Raw genomic sequence first — 20,711 nt, 5'->3', positions numbered from 1 at the left:
AGTCCATATTGAGTAATTCCCTGTACCACAGTTCACCATACAGTGTCACACAGATGTATACAGTATCATTCAGTTTTGCTGCCCTAAAAATCCTTTGTGCTTCACCTATTCAACACCCCCTCCCCCCACACTGAATCCCTGGCAGTCAATGATCTTTTTACTGTCTCTCATTTTTGTTTTTGTTTGTTTTCTTTTTTACTTCTTAAGCCATCCAAGGAAGTTTTATTAGGACTTTTTTTTCCTGAGGGAGGTACAAAAAAAGGGAAACTGATTCATTACTTTTGTTTTAAGAATACCCATTACCAATTAAAAATACATTGATTTTAGCAATTCCAAGGCATAAAGCACCCATTTTCATTCTCTTTTGATATATTTATTATTGTTTTTACAGCTTACTGTTAACAGAATGAGGTAATTTAGTGATAATTTTCCATGTACATATAATCTACAGCACAGAATATGGACTCCAAGCCAGTAAACTTGCCTTTTGGGAACAGCTCTCCAAGGTCCACCTCACACACCAGTTCTCTGCTTTTGCACATCTTGAATAAGTGGTTGATGGCTGTCTGATATTTAGAGAGGTAGTGGTTGAGGAAGAAACCCCAGATGCTGGTGGATTTTTTTTTTTTTTTTTTTTAGCAGTTTGGCTGGCAATGTTCCTGCTTTAACAGTCAAAAGGCCAGGAGGAGTTTAGTAGCTAGAGATAAACCCAATTATGACCAAGTGCCTTTGGTGGCTAATGCATCCACCACTAAGTCAGACAGGGTCCTCCCTACAGACTTGTAGACCACATCCACACCTTCATGGCACTCTCACTTAAGGACAGCACCCACATTCTCTGTTTTATAGTTGATGGCATGATCACAGCCAACACACTTCAGGAAAGCATGCTTTTTATCAGCGACCCTATAAGACAGAGTAGAACTGCCCCATAGGGTTCCAAGGAGCGGCTGGTGGATTCGAACTGCTGACCTTTTGGTTAGCAGCCAAGCTCTTAACCACTATGCCACCACGGCTCCTTCGTCAGAAGAGCAGGTCCCAATTACGTGGCAATTCTCCCTCTTTGAAAGCTGCACAGCAAACTGGCTTGTTCTCCCAGCTGCAGCTGCCGCCAAAAATTTTTCCCTGCCAACAACTCTTCAGGCTCCTTCAAGCTGTTATACGCGGTAGTGCCACTTGCCAGCAGGGCACGGTACTCAGGTTTCACAGAGGGCACTGGAGTTGCAATGTTGGCAGGCACATCTGTATACTCGGCAAAAAAGCCAGGTGCCATGTGAGCCACAGCTTGGCCAACTGTACCTGGCACTAAAGGCTTTCACTTCAACAATGCCTTCAAAACCTGTATCAAAGGGGATCTTAAGGGAAGGGTTATATTAAACGGTGAATACTTGATGACATTCATTAACACCAACAAATCGGTTCTAGAGGAGGAGGTCTCTGTACCCAGGGAGTGGCCCTGGGCAGTTCCAGGTAGGGTGACCACCTCGGGGAAGTTGGGGCTCAGCTGGGTCATCACCAGCTTCTGCAAGGCACAAGGGATCGCTGAACCCTGAAAGTCCAGGAAGTGGCAGCCATATGGCATGTCCACAATGGTCCGCAGCGTGTGCGTGGCCCTCGTTCCGCTGCCTGGGTCACTCAGCCTCTGTCTCCTACAATTTCAACCTTTTCTAGAATGTCATCTAATTGAAAGCATACAGTATGCTTCCCTTTCAAACTGCCTTTTTTTTACTTAGCAGTATGCATTGGAGGTTTTTCCATGTTTCATGGCTTGGTAGTTCATTTATTTTTATTGCTAAATAATATTCCATTGTATGAAGGTACTACCATTTGTTCACCCCTTCCCTTATTGAAGAACATCTTGGTTGCTTCCAGTTTTTGGTGATTATGAATAAATCTGCTGTAAACGTTCATGCCAGCAACCTTTTTACCACTGTGTGTAGGTCCGTGTCTTATATACTCCTTTAAACCACCCCGCTAGTTTTCTCATTAATAACACATGCTCATTGTATATTTGTATAACCTCTTGACAATTATTCCTGGACAGGCTATTTTTATAAAATGCCTCTGAGTTTGTGGTTTAGGGTACATGCCACATGACCTTAATACTTGCCGCTAACCTCATTTCTATAGACATGGGCCTTGATGAGGCTTTGGGGTAAGTGAACACTTCTAAGCATAAGCCAAGAGGAACATTTCTGATGAGTGGTGCTATTGGCCTCTTCCAAAGAGTGGTTGTTGAAAGTACTGCTTTGCTTTAAGTGCTCCTTTAGATAACTCTGTGTGCCTTTACGGCTTTTGTCTGGTCACATGAAGAATCCCAGTTATATCTTTACTGTGAGGAGAATGGCAGGACGCTGTGGTGGAAACAGGGCAGGGTACAGTACCACTCTGGTGCTCAGTGTCAGGTCATGTAATGCCTCTGAGTCTCCACTGCCTCATTCTGTAAAGTAAGAAAAACAACAACAACATAATAGTACTATGATAAAAGCTACCCTAATGTATAGGGGTGGTCTGTCTGAAACAAATGTAAAGTACTTCCTAGGCACCATTGAAGGTTAAGTTATTATGGTCTAGCACAGAGGTCAGTAAACATTTTCTGTAAAGGGACAGATAGTAAATATTTTTGGCTTTGCAGGTCACACAGTTTCTGTCACAACTACTCAATTCTGTGGTTTTAGTGCAAAAGCAGCCACAGAAAGCACATAAACAAGTGAGCATGGTTGTGTTCCAATACAGTTTTATTTATAAAAACAGTGGGCTGTATTTGGCCCGTGGGTTGTAGTGTGCTGACTGCTGGTCTAGAATAAGCATGGAAAGACAAACTATTCTCTGTTCCTTCCCTCCAAAGTCTCTTCCAAATACAGTGCTGGATAGGATATTTAGTAATTTACTGAGAGTATTGGCTCACAGACAGAGAAGTCTGTCACTTGGCAGCTGCTCTTCAGAAAATACAACTACCTCCTTGCCTTCTGTCCGGGGTCCCATCTTTTCTGTGGTGGAGCCCATCCTACTTCTACAGGAACTGCCATGCTTTTGTTTGTCCATAAAACTGCTCACCCACCAGCTTGGGCTGGAAACCCTGGTGACATAGCAGTTAAGACCAAAAGGTCGGCATTTCAAATCCACCAGGCCCTCCTTGGAAACCCCATGGGGCAATTCTACTCTGTCCATGAGTTGGAATCAACTCAAAAGCAATGGGTTTGCATTTCGGGGATGACTAAGAGTCCCTGGGTAGCACAAATGGTTAAGCGCTTGGCTACAAACCAAAAGGTTGGTTGTTTGAATCCACATAGAGGTGTTTTGGAAGAAAGCTGTGACGATTTGCTTCTGAAAAATCAGCTATTGAAAACTCCATGGAGCACAAATCAACTCTGCCACATAGGGGGTTGCCAAGAGTCGGAATCAACTTGACAGCAACTGGTTTGGTTTTTTGAGGGGGATGACTACAAACCTTTTATTTCTTTAACAACCAGGGAATTGAAAGAGAGAACAATAAGGAAGGGAAAGGAACTGTGATCTTCACGTGCATCTTGTGAGCCAGAGCCTTGGTGGCACAATGGTTAAGTGCTTGGCTGCTAACCCAAAAGTCAGCAGTTGGAATCCACGAGCCACTCGTTGGAAACCCTGTGGGGCAGTTCTACTCTTTCCTGTAGGGTTGCTATGAGTCAGAATTGACTCGACGGCAACCGGCTTGGTTTTGGTTTATGAGCCAGACATTTGAGCTAGGTGTTTTTCATGATTTCACTCATTTAAAATGTGCTATTATTCTGCGAGATAGATATTAACACACTCATTTCACCTTTGGCATGTTCAAATTTTATAGTTAGTATAGTCAGGTTTGTATATATGTAAATTTTTTCTTAGTCATGGTACCCCAATTTCTACAGAGAGCAGAAAATGCAATTTTATCAACTCAAAGTAATACAGTCACTTCTAGATTTCAATATAGTGAGTACAGATTTAAACTCAATTGATTCAAGCGTCCCCCCTCTCCCCTCCTCCACCCCTTGTCCCTGGGAGTGAGCTAAGTTTCTAGCTGGGGAAGAGGTTCTCAGCCTGCACGCTAGTCTCTGCCTTTGCTGTATTCTGCTGAGAAGAAGTTTATCTTTTCTAGTTCTCATGGGCCTTTGTGGTTTCCTATCATGTTTCCTCATCTTTCTTGTCCCAAACTCTGGCTCCTTTGGGACTGTGGGCTCCTGCTCTGCCACTTTCCTGTCCTGGGGGAGTCACAGGAACATTTTGCTTTTAATTCGGTGAGATTGTTCTCGGCTTCATCTGACCAGACAACTCCTCAGCCATTGTAGGCCGCCCCTCTGGGGCCATGCTGGATGTGGGGTTCTCTGTAAGACTTGAATTCTCCTGAGCTACTCCTGCGGTCAACTCAATGGCAACTGGTTAATGGTAACCCCTTGGGAAGCCAAGCAGCCAAGCAATAGTTTCTTTGGCACTGGTGACCCTCTTACCTTATGAGGGTTTCTCTTCTATCCAAGCTTTTCGACCGATGGAGAAGGCCATTGTACAGGGCACTTCTTAGAGACCCAGACTATATCCCTGCTGGCCCTTCTTCCCCAAATCATTGAGTGTATATATATATATATATATATGCTTTTTTTTTAATGTAGAGAAAAATGTTTTATGTCATCCTACCATTTTTCCTATTCTCTAGTTAATGATATAAACTCTATGTTGAGTCCTTTAGGATCCTAGTCCCTTAGGAGTTCAACATTTTCTCTTTCAATCCTTTTGGCTGCTGCAGCAAAAAAGCTTTGCTTTCAAGATATTGTCTCTACTCTAGGTTACTAAAAAATCTAATTTGAAATTCAGAGATGAGCAATGAGTTTTTTGATTTCAATGTATTTGCCTTCACCCTAAGAACAGTACATATGGAAAATTACTTTTGGTCTAAATGATAAGGGAAAGGGCACAAGGAAGCAGAAGAAGAGAAAAACCTTGGATAGTGTCTTAAGATACCATCCATGCATCCTCACATATGAGGAACTCAGGGCCCTGAGAGGTGAGCAGCCAGTCCAAGACCACACTGGAGACATGGAAGAGTTAAGGCTCCTTGCCAGGTCTGCTGTCTTCTCTGCCTGACTCCAAAACAAATACCAGGGTTGGGGGAAGAGTTTTAAAAACAAAGGAGTGCTCAGCAGTTTCAAATGCTGCAGAAAGGTCCAGAAAGATAAGAATAAAGACAGAGGTTTTTCTGATTAGGGGTCCTTGGAACCATTGACAGGGTTGTGTTTGCTCCAGCTAGACCTCCTCCCACTAGCACAAGATCACAGGCTCAGAAATCTTGATCCTGAGGCCAGATGGACCACTATGGTACTATTGATTTTGAAGAGCTCCTACAGAGTGATGGGTCCTTAGAACATTTTCCCCCCCTGCGTATATAGTAGTAGAAGTTTCTGAAGACTAGAATGTTAGCAAGGATGTACAATACCTGACCATTACATAAGATATCTGAGTAGCGGAAGGTGTCAATCTGAATAGGAAAAAGAACACTTTGAAGTGAGCGGATAAAGGGGTTTGAGGGAGGATATGAAGGTGCCCCAAAATTGCTACAATGAAGGGCATCCACAAAACAGCTACAGCTGAAAGTGCTACCCACTCCAGAGACAGGCTAACAATTGCCATCCATAAAGGAATTCTTTGCTTTGTTTTTGGTTTTTATAAAGATTTTACAACTTTTCTCGATAAGTGGTGTTAGTTTGCAAGCCGTCTCTAGCTGTGTAAGCGATTCTAAGCACCTTTGTTGTCTTGCCCTGGGAGGACTGGCTGCTGTCTTTGTCTTAGAGGACAAATACTTATAAGAATTTTTTTTTTCTAGAACTGCCTCCTAAATGCCTTGTGATAGCCAGTTTTCTAAGACAAAAGGCATCGCAGAGACTCTCCCTCTGGACTCACCTGAGTTTTGTTTAGCTTCATGGTCTCACACTATGTAAGGAGCGGAGACACGGTTGGGGACTGTGGCCCATCTGTTTCACCAGTGACTACAATATCACGGGCACTTTCAACAGAATCTTTGCTAAGGTTGGCAGATGAATGGCTGGGGGAGGCAGCCTGTGGAGGAAGGCTGGCCTCTATTGTGTGACAAACTCAAGGCTTTGTTCAGTTTCTTCTAGAAACAAACATTATGAAAAGCTTAAGATCAGATTAAATACAGATTAGTTTTGGATTCTGTTAATTTCTTAATTTAACTCTTATTTATTGAGTACCTTGTTTGCACAGGGCATTGTGCCAGGTGGCCACAGAGGTTTGAAATGGGAAGTCCCAGCCCTTGCCTCAGGGGGAGTAGACAAATATTAACTGGTATTAACTCTAATACCAGTCAGAAGGTCAGTGCCTTAGGACAGGAACTAAGGGGCATGAAAGAGTTCAAAAAGTTATTTCTGCTTGGAGCCTTCACAAAGGATGTAAGATTTGTGATAGAATTTCTAAGGATGGGCTACATTTCATTGGGTGGAGGCAGGGACAAATTACCCAATAAGCAAGGTACACATGACCTTAACTGTGCTTGCTTACTAATCTGTAGTGCACAATTTCACCTGTTTTTTATGTGAAACCCATGTGAAATTGTTCACTAGAGATTCATAAGTAAACACAAGCCCTTGCGTACCTTGCTTACTGGTTACTCCAACCCCAGGTGGTGGTGTGGATAAAGAGTTTTCCATCTGGGGAAGCTGGCCATGGATATAAAATTCTGGACTTGTAGCCCCTCTACTGACCCCAGGCCACTCAATGTTAGAAGCAGATCCCAGTTTATTCCTCTGCTTTTTTCCCCAGGATGGCCTGAGACTTTAGCTATTGTATGAATTCCCAGCCACCTGGAACACAGAAGTAAACCAGTGATCTTTTCCTGGGAAGATGGAGAGAGTTGGCCTTAGGAAAAAGGGTAAGAAATGGTCCTATAAGGCAGAGTCGAAAGAAAGAAGGAAGTGACAAGTCAACGTATGTGAATAAGGAGCTCTTGGTGCCTCAGTGAAATGACGGTACCGTCCCATAAAGAAGGAATGTGCACTGTGGTGATGCATCAGGAGAGACTAAGAAATCCTGCTGTCTGCTTCTGTTTCTTTGGTCTAGCAACTGTCCCATCCATCAGTGAACTCATACAGGAATGGCCATTTGACAAGCACATTGAGTTCTAAGATGCTCAGTCCCAAACGTTTGTGCAAGTGGAGGTGGCCCTGTGCCTGGGAGCACCACTGCTGGTGGAAATGCTGCAACCACAAAGTGTGGTCAGTGCAAGGCTGGGCAACATCACACTAACAAGAACATTGGTGATGTGATCGTGAACATGCACATGCTGGAGACCATGCTGTAATGGTCTTGCCTGTGTTTTTTAGCTTAATCTGCACAGGAACTCAGGTGGTCCCAGGTGGGCATGGAGAAGTGAGTAGGTGGAGGGGAATGGAAGGCTCTAGGCCTAGGTCATCCTTTCAGGAAGTGTGTTGATGACAGGAGGGGGCATAGGGAGAGGAAATAAGTTTTAAAAAAATTAATTATTATTGGTATGAGGTAAAGTGAGAGGATAGAGGGCAAGCAAGCAGTAGGGTAGAGGCTGACCATAGAGGTGAGGGAACCTATCAAGTGGCTTGTTCCTGGAGGAGGCAGTGTGAACGGTGCCTCCTAGTGGAGCAATGAGTTGGTTCTGGGACAGGCGTGGATGGGATCAAGGGGCATAGGTAGAGGGGAGTGCCGTGGCCCAGGTGAGAGGAACTCGTCCTCAACAGTGGAGGAGTGAATAGGTGAAGGCATGGAGAGAGATTAAGTGCTTCTGAGGGAGTTTGAAGAGCACACATGGCTTGTCCTTAACATTTCTGATAGAATGGGAGAAACAGTCATTTACTAAGAGGGAAGGAACCCTGGGGAGGAATTGAAGACTTGAGAAGTGCAGGAGAAATTTCTAACAGCCACTGTAGGGAACATCATAGGAAGAGAAAAAGAGGCTGAAATGATTGCTGAGTGTGGTTTGCATCCAGTAAGCTCAAATACCATGAATATGTATCAGACCCATTCACCTAGGCTTCGGTAGGTGTGTATTTATATATAAGTCAATGTATGTATATATTCATAAACATACTGCTATATATTAAGGATTCACTTATCCTCTTTTAGAAAGATGTGACATGAAGATGTCTGATTGAAGAACTTGGATGGTGATCTATACATATTTGAAAGATTTGAAAAATAGATTATTGAGTCATTACCAGGGCTTTGAAACAGCTCATTCTGGTTTGAACCCCTGTTCAGAATTTGCATTTCTAACAAGTTCCCAGGTGATGCTAACGATGCTGGTTAGGGACCAGTTCCGAGAACCATTACTAGAGCAGTGGGTCTCAAAATTTATTATACATAAGAATCACCTGGGGATCTTGTTAAACTGTAGATTCTGATTCAGTGTATCTGGGATGAAAATGCAAGTTCTCAGCAGGGGTTTGAACCAGAATGAAGGGGTTTGAAGCCCTGGTTATTACACTAGGATCCCATACCCCTAGTTCAAAGGGAAAAAGGGCCAAACCATACCTGTTGCTGTCAAGTGGATTCCAGCTCATAGAGACCCTACAGGCCAGAGTAGAAGTGCCCCATAGGGTTGCTAAGGAGTGGTTGGTGGGTTCAAACTGATGACCTTTTTGTTAGCAGCTGTAGCTCTTAAACATTGGGCACCAGGTTTCTAAAACAGAGGGCAGGGGCCTTAATATATACCCTAGCTCCCAGTGAGTGTCTTCCTTTTAATCTGTTTCTATTTGCATCAGCTTCATCTTCAACCTTCTTTTGATAAAAGCATATCCTTGAGTAAACCACCACACGATAATCCATAGTGTGAAAACCTTTCCTTGTTTCCACCAGTGAGATTTTGGAGGCCTGCCTGGCTTCAAGAGAACAGTAATAAGAGGGGAGAAATAAGAGGCTAGAGGCTTTTCGCCTGCTTCTCTACCCTACTCCGCTTTCCCCACTCTTCCTCAGTCCGGAAGGTTGCTGCGGGGCCTCTTCTGTCCTGGTGCAGGGCCTTCTGAGATTAGTATGAGTGCTCCCGGGCCCTCCCCAGGACTGGCTTTAGGTGTAGGGATGGGTCATGGAGCGACCATGGGGCCTGGACTTCTCTTGATAGTTCAGATTTTATGTCATGTCGACATCTCCAATAAAAAGGAAATTAAATTTACCAAATACGACTTTTTGTGGGGGGCTTGGGATCTTTTAAAGTTATTTAAAAATATATACATTTGGAAATTTTTAAAAAAGCCTTTGTCAGAGCTCATATTCTGGTATTTTCTTCGTAAGGTGTGATCCACTTATAACTGTCCTTCCTATTCCCAAATTCTTCCCAATAACAGCTAAGATTCTGCCTTTGGAGATCTTATGCTTCTTTGGGTGAAGCCTCACCTTCCGAGGCTTTTTTACATAAGCTTGCCTTTTCCCTCCCTGTCCCCTTCCTCTGTCTCTGGTCTGAATGCTATGGTGTTGGGTTTTTATTGAGGCTGGATTATTCTGGTGCAGATCCCTGTAGGGAGAGGCTGGAATCTTGTCTGGAGGTGAGGTCTGTCTTGGTGTTAATGACCTGAAAGAGGTGTATCCTCAGAGAAGAAACATGGACCTAGGTAAGTAGGAGAGGGGCACTGTAGGGGGCCAGGTGTGTAAGAGGAGCTTCTGGATGGAAGGTTTCGGACAGACACCTGGAGGCAACCGGGGAGCTAGGAAGAAGGGAGTCCAGGTGAGGCCTCTGTGTTCTGAAATCTCCCATAGGCAGCCAGCTCTGATTGTTTAGAACTGGATGTTCTCTGTGAACTCTTTGCCTCTGGTGTTGCCCTAGCCTTGTCTCCACTGTGCCCAGATAATACTGGAAAGGACCTGGCCCATGCTTGGTCCTCAGCTGAAGGAGCAGCACTTCCCAACCTGCCTTTGTTGACAGCAGTGATCAGCGAGGGTCCCTAAGGGAACATGGCCACACTATGTAGGCCAAGACATTATCCTTCAAGTGCTAATCTCGGAGATTGTTATTCCCCCTCCCCGCCTTAGGAAAAGTGGTATTTTTTTTTACCGAGGAGTAACACACATAACCTCTAACACTAAGTGTGAGATTATTTCTCAGAAATAGCAGGGGAGCTGGATCAGAAAGGATAAGACTCCTGGGTTCCACTCATATGTTCAGAAGGTGGAGGTGGTGGCAGAAGGTAAACTGCCTGCTGTCATTGGTGCCAAGTGCCTTCCTGGGGAGACCTTAGGAGCTGGGGTCAGCCTGCCCCCACAGATCTTCTCCTGGAGAGAGAGGAGGCTCTGCGGGAGGTTATTTTCAAACTATATTGTATGGCAGGCTGGGCTCTGGCTTCCCTGGCTCTGGCCTCACTAGGTGCTCACTGTTGCAGGGTGCACCTCAGCGAGCTCAATTATATCAGGCAGCGCATGTTGGGAAAGTTCTTCACCATCACACTGCTGGCGGGGATGAATCATCAACCCCCCATCTCGGGTGGTGGTGTGTGCCGGGCACTCAGCTGTGGTCAGTGGTTAACAGTGTCATACCCAGCGGGGTCCGAGGTGGGCCCGCACATGGAGCTGTGTGTGCACGTGTGACATGAGGCCCCGGGGTGCTGGCTGCTTACCCCAGGATGTGGAAACCTTGTTGAAATGGTCCCCACAGGAGGAGGAAAGCAGCAATCCTGAACATCAGGACAGTTTACCAAGGCACCAGTTTTTACCATGGACTGTGGAAAATGCAGTGCATATGGTCTTGTTGCCTGCAGCGGGAAATGAAGAGAAAAAGGTAGTTTTTAGGGCTCTATTTTATAATTTCTAAACATTATAGCTGCAGAGCCGAAGTGACCACAGATGGTCTTGAGCAGATAAGTTTTCATGCCCTCAGAAGAGTGAGTACAGTGGTCCCAGCTCCTTTCAATACGGCATGGTCTTAAATGCCGGTGTGGGTTAGTTGGAGGACGTAATGGACTTTCCATGGCAGTGCTATTTCCCCTGAAAGGATTCTTTCGAATTCACTTTGGCCTAAAAAGTAACAGCTGTTCTGGCCAATCCCTTCTGTTTCTCTCCCCCTTTCTTTCTGTGTGTGCAAGTTTAGGCTTTCTAAAAAAGAAATGTCAGAATCTATAGGAAGGTGCTGCTTATTATTCTTTGTGCCTGTTGATTCAGGACTCTTGGTATGTTTTTCCCAGTGAAGCTGTAGGATTTCCTTGTATAGGATTGACATATGTAAAGTCTTGGTGTAAAATGATTATCTTTTTGCAGAGCTTCAGTTAAGTGGTATCTGGGAGGACCTGGAATCCAGAATGGGCCCCGAACTATTCCTTTAGAGGAAAAAATAAAAGCTCCTTTTAACATGCTATTGTCCAAATGGAGGCATAGCAAACAAGTTATTATCACCATCAAAAAAAAAGTAGAATAAGTGTTCCAATAAATGTAATATGGTAATTGTATATGCTGACCTAGCAGGGGAAAAATGATTATCTTATTCATTTACTGTCTGTGAGCATCATGGTGGAAGTTTAGACCTAGGAAACCTGTTTTAGAAGGAGAGGGATTGTAGATTTTGTTTTTTAATGATTTATTTTATTTTTGTTGTTGTTGAGAACATACACAGCAAAACATATACCAATTCAACAATTTCTACATGTATAATTCAGTGACATTGATTACATTCTTTGAGTTGTGCAACCATTCTCACCCTCTTTTTCTGAGTTGTTCCTCCCCATTAACATAAACTCACTGCCCCCTAAGTTTCCTATCTAATCTTTCAAGTTGCAGTTGTGAATTAGATCCCATATAGACAGATCTTAAAAGAGCATATTACTCATGGCAGACATGCTTTACTAGTTAAGCTAAACTATTTTTTGGTTTTAAGAAGACTTTGGGGGTATTTTTGGTTTAAGGCTTAATGAATACCTCAGGGCAATAGATTCAGGGGTTCATCCAGCCTCCATGGCTCCAGAAAGTCTGGAGTCTACAAGAATTTAAAATTCCATTCTACATTTACCCCCCTTTTGATCAGGATTCTTCTGTAGAATCTGTGATCAAAATGTTCGGTAATGGTAGCCAGGCATCATCCAGTTCTTCTGGTCTCATGGCAAAGGAGGCATTTGTTCATAGAGGCAATTAGCATTCCATATCTTCCTCTTACTCCTGACATTCCTTCTTCCTGTGTTGTTCCAGGCAAATAGAGGTCAATGGTTGTGCCTTGGATGACTGCTTGCAAGCTTTTAAGACCCCAGGCACTACTTAACAGACTAGGAGGTAGAACAGAAGCATTAAACACATTATTAGGCCAATTAACTGGGATGTCCCATGAAACCATAACCCTTAACTTTCAAACCAAGGAACCAAATCCCATGAGGTGTTTGGTTGTACATAGGCAGCCTCAGCAGCTACTCTTACTATTTATGTTGTCATTGTTGTAAATAGGTCTATCACACAACTTTTGTCAATTCAACTTTTTACAGGTTTACAACTCATTGATAGCAATTACATTAATCAGTTGTGCAATTAATCAATACTTTTTTTTTATTTTTCCATCACCATAAACCAAAACTCAGTGCTCCATAGTAATAAATCTCCCCCTTTCCCCTCCCTCTCACTCTTGTAACCACTAAAAAACTGGTCTCTGTACATTTGCCTGTTCTTGTTTTTTCATATAAGTAAGGCCATACAGTATTTATACTTTTGTAATTGACTTATTTCACTCAGCATAATGTCATCAAGCTCCATCTATTATGTAGCTTGCATCAAGACTTCATTTCTCTTACTGGCTGAGTAGTATCCCATTGTATGTATGTACCACATTTTTAAGAAAAATTTTTTATTGTGCTGTAAGTGAAAGTTTACAAATCAAGTCAGTCTCTCATGCAAAAACATATAAACCTTGCTACATACTCCCAGTTGCTCTCCCCCTAAGGAGACAGCCTGCTCCCTCCCTCCACTGTCTCTTTTCGTGTCCATTTTGGCAGCTTCTAACCCCCTCCACCCTCTTATCTCCCCTCCAGGCAGGAGATGCCAACATAGTCTCAAATGTCCACCTGAGCCAAGAAGCTCACTTCCTACCAACATCCCTCTCCATCCCATTGTCCAGTCCAATCCCTGTCTGAAGAGTTGGCTTTGGGAATGGTTCCTGTCCTGGGCCAACAGAAGGTCTGGGGGCCATGACCACTGGGGTCCTTCTAGTCTCAGTCACCACATTTTGTTTATCCATTCATCTATTGATGAACATTTCGGTTGTTTGTACCTTTTGGATATTGTGAATAGTGCTTTAGTGACCATTAGTGTACAAGTATCTGTTTGAATCTCTGCTTCCAATTCTTTTGGGTATATACCTAGGAGTGGGATTGCTGGGTAATATGGTAGGTCTGATTTTAGTTTTTTGAGGAATCACCACACTGTTTTCCACAACACTGTACCATTTTGCATACCCACCAGCAATGGATAAGTGTTTCAGTTTCCCCACATCCTCGCCAATGTTTGTTATTTTCTGTTGTTGTTGTTTCTAATTTTAACCATCCTAGTGGGAGTGAAATGGTATTTCATTGTGGTTTTGATTTGCATTTCTCTGATGGCTAATGACGTTTCATATATTTGGTGGCCATTTGAATATCCTCTTTGGTGAGGATTGTAGATTTTTAAAAACATGTTTTCAAGTCCACTGGGCACCCTTGCTTCTTGTTTGTCTGGGCAGGGTTTCCCACAGCATCATACTTCTGTGCTGTTGATCTTGTGCCACTTTCCTCTGAGTTAGGTCTTGGTAAGCAGTGTCTAGAGCCGCCTAGTGCCGTGGAGTCCAACCAGCCTATTTCATATCACTTATGCCCCTCAACTCCTCTTTATTTTATTTTTATTGTGATTTAGGTGAAAGTTTACAGAGCAAATTAGTTTCTCATTAAAAAATTTATACACAAATTATTACATGGCATTGGCCATAATCCTGCACTGTGTCAGCATTAACCAAAAAAAAAAACAACAAAAAAAAACACAAACCCATTGCCATCGAGTTGATTCCAACTCATAGCGACTCTGTAGGACAGAGTAGAACTTCCCCATAGAGCTTCCAAGGAGCACCTGGTGGATTCGAATTGCCAACCTTTTGGTTAGCATCTGTAGCACTTAACCACTACGCCGCCAGGGTTTCCGTGTTGGCATTAACTCCCCTTTAAGTTGGGCTTTTAGAGCTTGGTGGAAGTGTCAGGAGAGAGGTTCCCAGCAGGATTTTATAGGAGCAAAAAGACATATTCCTAGAGATCATGAGGATGGACACAGAACCACTTTTGAAGAAACTGCTTATGATCAGGACCAGAGCCTGTTAATCTGCCTATCCGTCCGTCCGTCTGTCCACCTGTCCACCTGTCCACTTTTCCACCCATCCATCTATCCATCCATCATATCCTTCTATCTTTCTATCTGTCCATCATTCATGTATCACTATCATATGCTCTATAACAAAGGGAAAGCATAAATTCCTTGATCTTGAAGATATTTAAATTCATTTTGGGTAGATAAGATTTATATATATAAAAAGTTAAAGGCTGTACATTTACCTATTCTAGATATTTCATACAAGTGGGATCATACAATATTTGTGATTTTGTCTGAAGTCTATTAGTGGTTACCACAGAGAGGAAGGAAGGGAAAAGGAGTCATTGCTCAGGAACACTGAGCTTCTGTTAAGGGTGATGGAATAATTTGGAAACAGATAGTGCTGATGGTTGTACAACATGATGAACGTAATCAATGTCACTGAATTGTACATGCAAAAAATGTTGAAATAAATTTTTTGTTACATATATAAAACATAAAAATTAAAATCTGCATCAAGGTTTTCAAACCTTTTTTTTTAGACAGTGAACTTTAAAGCAAATCATATATATGAGATCAATATGTACTCATTCTTGAGAGTGATCTGGGGCTCCACCTGCTCGGCAAATACTTTCCCCTAACCTTGGTGGCACCTTCACAGCATCTCTGAGGCTCCTTAGAGCACAGTTTACAAACTGCCATGCTATGGTATGAACCAAGGCATTGATGATGTGGTGCAGGTAGGGAATCTTGGGGAAATTAAGAGAAGGAAGAGCTCATGGAGGGGGTGGGCTGCAGAATTTGGAGCAAGTGTTTTGGAGGAGGTGGCATGAGCTATGCCTTGAACAGGGAGACATGTTTGGACACAAGAAGGGGAGGAGGACACATTAAGAGGCAGGTCAAGTCAGGGACAGGATGAGCAAGGGCCTGGAAGTGGGAGTGAATGCACTACTTGGAGGGCAAGGGTGGGGTGTGTCAGTCAGAGACCAAACAAACAAAAAAGATGGCACACAGCTGGTTGGTTGAGCACAACTTAATAAACAGACAGTTGACAAATACGTGGGCAGGGTTTAGAGAAAACAATAAAGGATAGTGCAGAATCTTGGGGCTAGTGGCACGTCAGAGCCATTACCAGGGGCAAGGGAAATGAATAGCCCAAATTAATTCTCTCCTCAGTGTCTTTAATTGTCTAAACTCAACCAGAAGCCAGAAGGCAAGGGAGCCCGTAAAAGCACAGAGCATGGTACAGAGGAGTGGAGAAAGGATCTGGAGGGACAAATAGAAAATATCACATAGAGAGCCATTGGGTTAGATACTGGGTTAGGTTCCTGTATAAGTCAGCTAATGCCACAATAATGTGTAGTAAACAACCACAAAATCTCAATGGAATGTAGCGTTAAACATTTATTCTCATAGATCCCTGGGTTGGCTGGTCTCTGCTGGTCTTGGCTGAGTGGCCCTGCTGCAGGCTCTGAAGTTTGGGGTGGTTCACTTCTGAGGGCAGTCTGTTTTGACTGGGGCAATTTTGTCCCATGTGTGTCCATTCTAGGGCCCAGCAGCTTCCCAAAGGAAGCTCTTGTCATTGCGATGGTAGACAGGCACAGGGCAAACCCAGTTACCCTAGTGCTTTTTAAGCTTTGGGTCATCTCACAAAATCCAATGTTGCCCAAAGCAAGTCACATGGCTGAGTCCTAGTCAAGAGACAGGAAAGTACACTCCTTCCCTAGAGATGTTGTTGTTAGGTGCTGTCGAGTTGGTTCCGACTCATAGTGACGCTATGCACAACAGAACGAAACACTGCCTGGTCCTGCGCCATCCTTACAATCATTGTTATACTCGAGCTCACTGTTGCAGCTACTGTGTCAACCCACCTCGTTGAGAGTCTTCCTCTTTTTTGCTGACCCTGTACTCTGCCAAGCATGATGTCCTTCTCCAGGGACTGATCCCTCCTGACAACATGTCCAAAGTATGTAAGACTCAGTCTCGCCATTCTTGCTTGTAAGGAGCATTCTGGTTGTACTTCTTCTAAGACAGATTTGTTCGTTCTTTTGGCAGTCCATGGTATATTCAATATTCTTCACCAACACCACAATTCAAAGGCATCAACTCTTCTTTGGTCTTCCTTATTCATTGTCCAGCTTTCACATGCATGTGATGTGATTGAAGATACCATGGCTTGGGTCAGGGGCACCTTAGTCTTCAGGGTGACATCTTTGCTCTTCAACACTTTAAAGAGGTCCTTTGCAGCAGATTTGCCCAATGCAATGCATCTTTTGATTTCTTGACTGCTGCTTCCATGGCTGTTGATTTTGGATCCAAGTAAAATGAAATCCTTGACAACTTCAATCTTTTCTCCGTTTATCATGATGTTGCTCATTGGTCCAGTTGTGAGGATTTTTGTTTTCTTTATGTTGAGGTATAATCCATACTGAAGGCTGTGGTCTTTGATCTTCATTAGTAAGTGCTTCAAGTCCTCTTCACTTTCAGCAAGCATTCCTAGAGATGGAAACTACAAAATTACATGGCAAAGGGTGAACAATCAGGGCCAGTAATTCAATCTACCAAACTCTTCATAGGAAGTTGAAGGAGAAAATAAGTTTTATGGGGGAAGGGAGGAGGTATTAGTATGGGTGGTGTTGAATGGTGTAACTACTCTCTCTCTCATCCTTATCCATCTTTCCTTTAATAGAAATACAATTTTTAGCTTGGCATATGACAACTTAGCTAAAGTCTATGTTTCCCAGCCTGCCTTGCAATCAGGTGAGGCCATTTGACTAAATTCTAGCTAAAGATATGGAAGTGGAAATGATGTATGTAATTTCTGCCCTTAAAGAGAAGGGCAGCCTTTCCTTTCCCCATCTCTCCCTCGATTCTTCTGCCTGGAGTATGGATGTGGTGCAGAGCCATCATGGGCTGTGATGATTAATTTTATGTGTCAACTTGACTAGACTACAGCTCCCAGTTGTTTGGTCAAACACTAGTTGCTGTCATGGAGTAGTTACATGTAATTAAATCAGTTGGCATTGGGTAGGGCAGATTACCTTCTTATCTAACGTCATATCAGGTCATGTAATGTAACATAACGTAATTACTTTCCATAATGCAATATAATGTAATCAATCAGTTGAGGTTATGCCAGTGTGGAAAACAAAAACCCATTGCTATTGAGTCTGTTCTGACTCATAGTGACCCTATAGGACAGTGTAGAACTGCTCCATAGGGTTTCCAAGGGGAGCCCGGTGGATTTGAACATGCTGACCTTTTGGTTAGCAGCCAAACTCTAAACCACTATGCCATGTGGTAACCTAATGAGTTCTGATTTATAAAAACACCAGAATAGAAACAGACACATAAAGGGGAAGATACTGTGTGAAAATCATCTATAAGCAAAAGAAAGCCAAGGATCGCTGGCAGACACCCAAACTAGGAAACAGGCTCACAAAAGAAACAGACATGGGCGAAACCGTGATTTGGACTTTTGAAATCTAGAATTGTAAGAAAACCAATTTCTGTTCTTTAAAGCCACCTTACCTGTGGCATTTCCGTGATGACAGCACTAGATAACTAAGACATGGGCCATGCAAATGAGGGTGAGAGCTTCAGAATGGGAGAGCAACAAGATATTAGGAGTGTGGCTCCCTGGGGAGCTCTGAACACATAGGTGAGAAGGAAAGACACCTCTGTTTTATTCAGGCTACTGTTATTTGGGGTCTTCAGTTCAGCATGCAAATCTGTAATTAATACAAATGGATAGAAGCCTCTACTCTGGTATCTAGTGGAAGGGATAACACAGAAAGAGGTACAGATTAATTTTTTAGCATTTACTGGCCTAAGGGAGCAAGCGTATCAGAATTTTAGTTTTTTTCCCATGTGAAAACTAAACCCATTGCTGTCGAGTTGATTCTGATTCCTGGCAATCCTACATGACAGAGTAGAACTGTCCCACAGTTTCCAAGGCTGTAATCTTTGTGGAAGCAGACTGCCACATCTTTCTCCCACGGAGTGCCTGGTGGGTTTAAACCACTGATCTTTTGGTTAGCAGCCAAGCACTTAAACACTGTGCCATCAGGGCTCCTTTTTCCCATGTCACCCCTCTCCTGTCAGTGTAAAGTCACCCTAACGATATCAGGGCAAGCAATGCCAGGACTTGTCCTATGTGGACTGGAGGCCTGATGGGAGGAGAGAGATGAGGAAGTAAGTGACTTGCCCCTTGTTTGTATATGTCCCACAACCAGGAAGTAGAGAGCAGGATTCAAACCTGAGGCTAATTAGCTCCAAAGCCCAGGCGCCTTTCTCCTCAACACTAACGATACCGGTGAATTCTACAAGATACTGGCGAACTCTGCAAGACGTCCATCTACCCCAGGACCTAGAGTGGGTTCTGCAAAGTAGACCTTTTTGGACATCCATGGCATTGGAATGCAGATTGACTTTGCTCATCCACAGTGAAGGGGTTCGTCTCAAATTTTTATCTGAAGTACACAAATGAGAATTCCGACATTATCTCCCTAGTTCTTTTATAAAGAGAGGGGTGGCTCAACTGAATTCTTGTGGCCAGGAAGAATAAATTACAATGCAAAAAGCCTAGGCTGTCAGTCAGGAGGTCACTGCGAGATCACAGGAGATAGCATGGTGGAGTGGAAGCTAGGTGGTCGTGAGTTCAAATCCCAGATCTTGGGAAAATTATTTAACCCGTCAGATCTTCAGTTTCCTCATGTAGGGGTTGGAGAGAATATATGTCAAGTTCCTAACCCACAATAAGTGCTGTGATTATAGAGTTTCCACTGTGTCTAACTCCTTTGCTCCATGGCATAAGAATTGATTTTAAGAATCTTGTAACGCCCCACCGCTTGCAGGCATGATTTAGTGGGTCATGGGCGATGAGTGATGATTAAAGAATACAGCGAGTCTGGCACCAAGTGTCGGAAACTGGCCAAAGAACAATTCTTCATCTCTGGCCAGGAGGACTCAATTGCGAGCCTTTGGTTAAGCCCATTTAACGATATGTCTGAATGGATTGTTGGCAGGAATCTCAGCCGTGGCAGCTGGCTCCCTCCCACATTGCATGGGTGACCTCTGCTTTGCAAACTCAGGGCTAATGCATCCCTGGAGGGAGGCTCGGCTACAACTCTGGGACTAGGCTGAGATACTCACCAGACTCATTCACTGAAAAATTGGAAAACCAGAGGATCTGCCTCTGGAGAATTAGTTGGTTTTCTTAAGCCTGCCTTCCTCTGGACTTGTGCCCATCTGGCATAACCTGGACATGCCATATACTTCTTTGGACAAGGGTCTCTAGGAGGAGAGGAGGAAGGATGGGCGAGTGGAGCAAGAGATTTCCAACATCTGCTTCATGAATTATAAGTAAATATGATGCCATGCCGTCAAGGAATGTTTCCCAGGAGAACGGAACTATTGTACAGTAAAACCCCGTCTCAAAAAGACCAAAACGTTTGCCTGTACTTCTAAAACTATTGAGTATAACAGAAAAAAGATACCCCATTACACTGCCATTTAGAAAAGATTCCTAAAGCTTTTCCCTGACTTAGGGCCATATTTCAGTAAATAGAATGAATCTGCTTTACACTCTAATTTTTTTTCAATCTTCATTTTAACCACCATTAGCAATATGGATTCCTTCTTTTCTCCTGCTTGACTTCTCTCACCCTTCAGTTCTTCTATAGTTGGTGACTGATTAGCCAAACTAAACTTTCTTCTTAATTCAGTAATTTGTAGGCTTCCCGATGAATCTGTAAAATCACCGAATGCAGTAGTTTCCTTGTGTATTACCCAAAGCACTTGGTACATAGTGTTCAGCATGGAGGAAGGAGTCAGGTCTGCCTTCGGGATGGGCTGGTTGAGAAACGATCTAGGCAAGGGATGCTTGAGCTGAGTCTTAAAGGAAGCACTCTCCAGGTAAAGGAGGCAGGGAAGGGATATCTGGGTACAGTAAAGGGGTAAGAAGGGGCACTGAAGAAATCGCAGGTGGTGTGGTATAGCAGCTAGGTTGTGCGGGTAAGGGGGGTGGGGCTGCCACTGGAGCGGAGGCTGGCGAGGTAGTGGGTACCAGGTCACCAGTGCCTTATGGCCCCTGCATGTGTGTCCTGCATGATTTGGATTTGGGGAAGAATGGGCAACTTGATCAGATTTGCATTTTTGGAAGTGACTGTGACAGCAGTGTGGGCTATGGGCAAGTCCTCAACCGGAGCTTCAGTTTCTTCATTTCTAAAGCAGACGATAGGTTTTGCATTAAGACTAGAAAAGATAATGTATGTAAAAATAGTACACATATTTATATTATTATTATATGACTTCCTTGAGATATGAATAAGTTAACATGCTTCCTTTTTCAAGAAGAGATCCATTTTACCATCTGAGAAAAAATTCATATGCTTGGTATTGTCACCTGGTTTACGTAGCATCCCACT

At 43.4% G+C, this 20,711-nt stretch overlaps 1 pseudogene; it reads right to left on the bottom strand.

The window, feature by feature from the left end:
• Positions 1-385: 385 nt before the first annotated feature.
• On the bottom strand, positions 386-5,928 carry LOC126085695 (prostaglandin reductase 3-like; annotated as a pseudogene).
• Positions 5,929-20,711: the final 14,783 nt, after the last annotated feature.

Source organism: Elephas maximus, chromosome 11 (assembly GCF_024166365.1).
Source record: "Elephas maximus indicus isolate mEleMax1 chromosome 11, mEleMax1 primary haplotype, whole genome shotgun sequence".
Classification (NCBI taxonomy): Eukaryota; Metazoa; Chordata; class Mammalia; order Proboscidea; family Elephantidae; genus Elephas; species Elephas maximus.
This window is presented reverse-complemented; position numbering and strand designations above follow the sequence as displayed.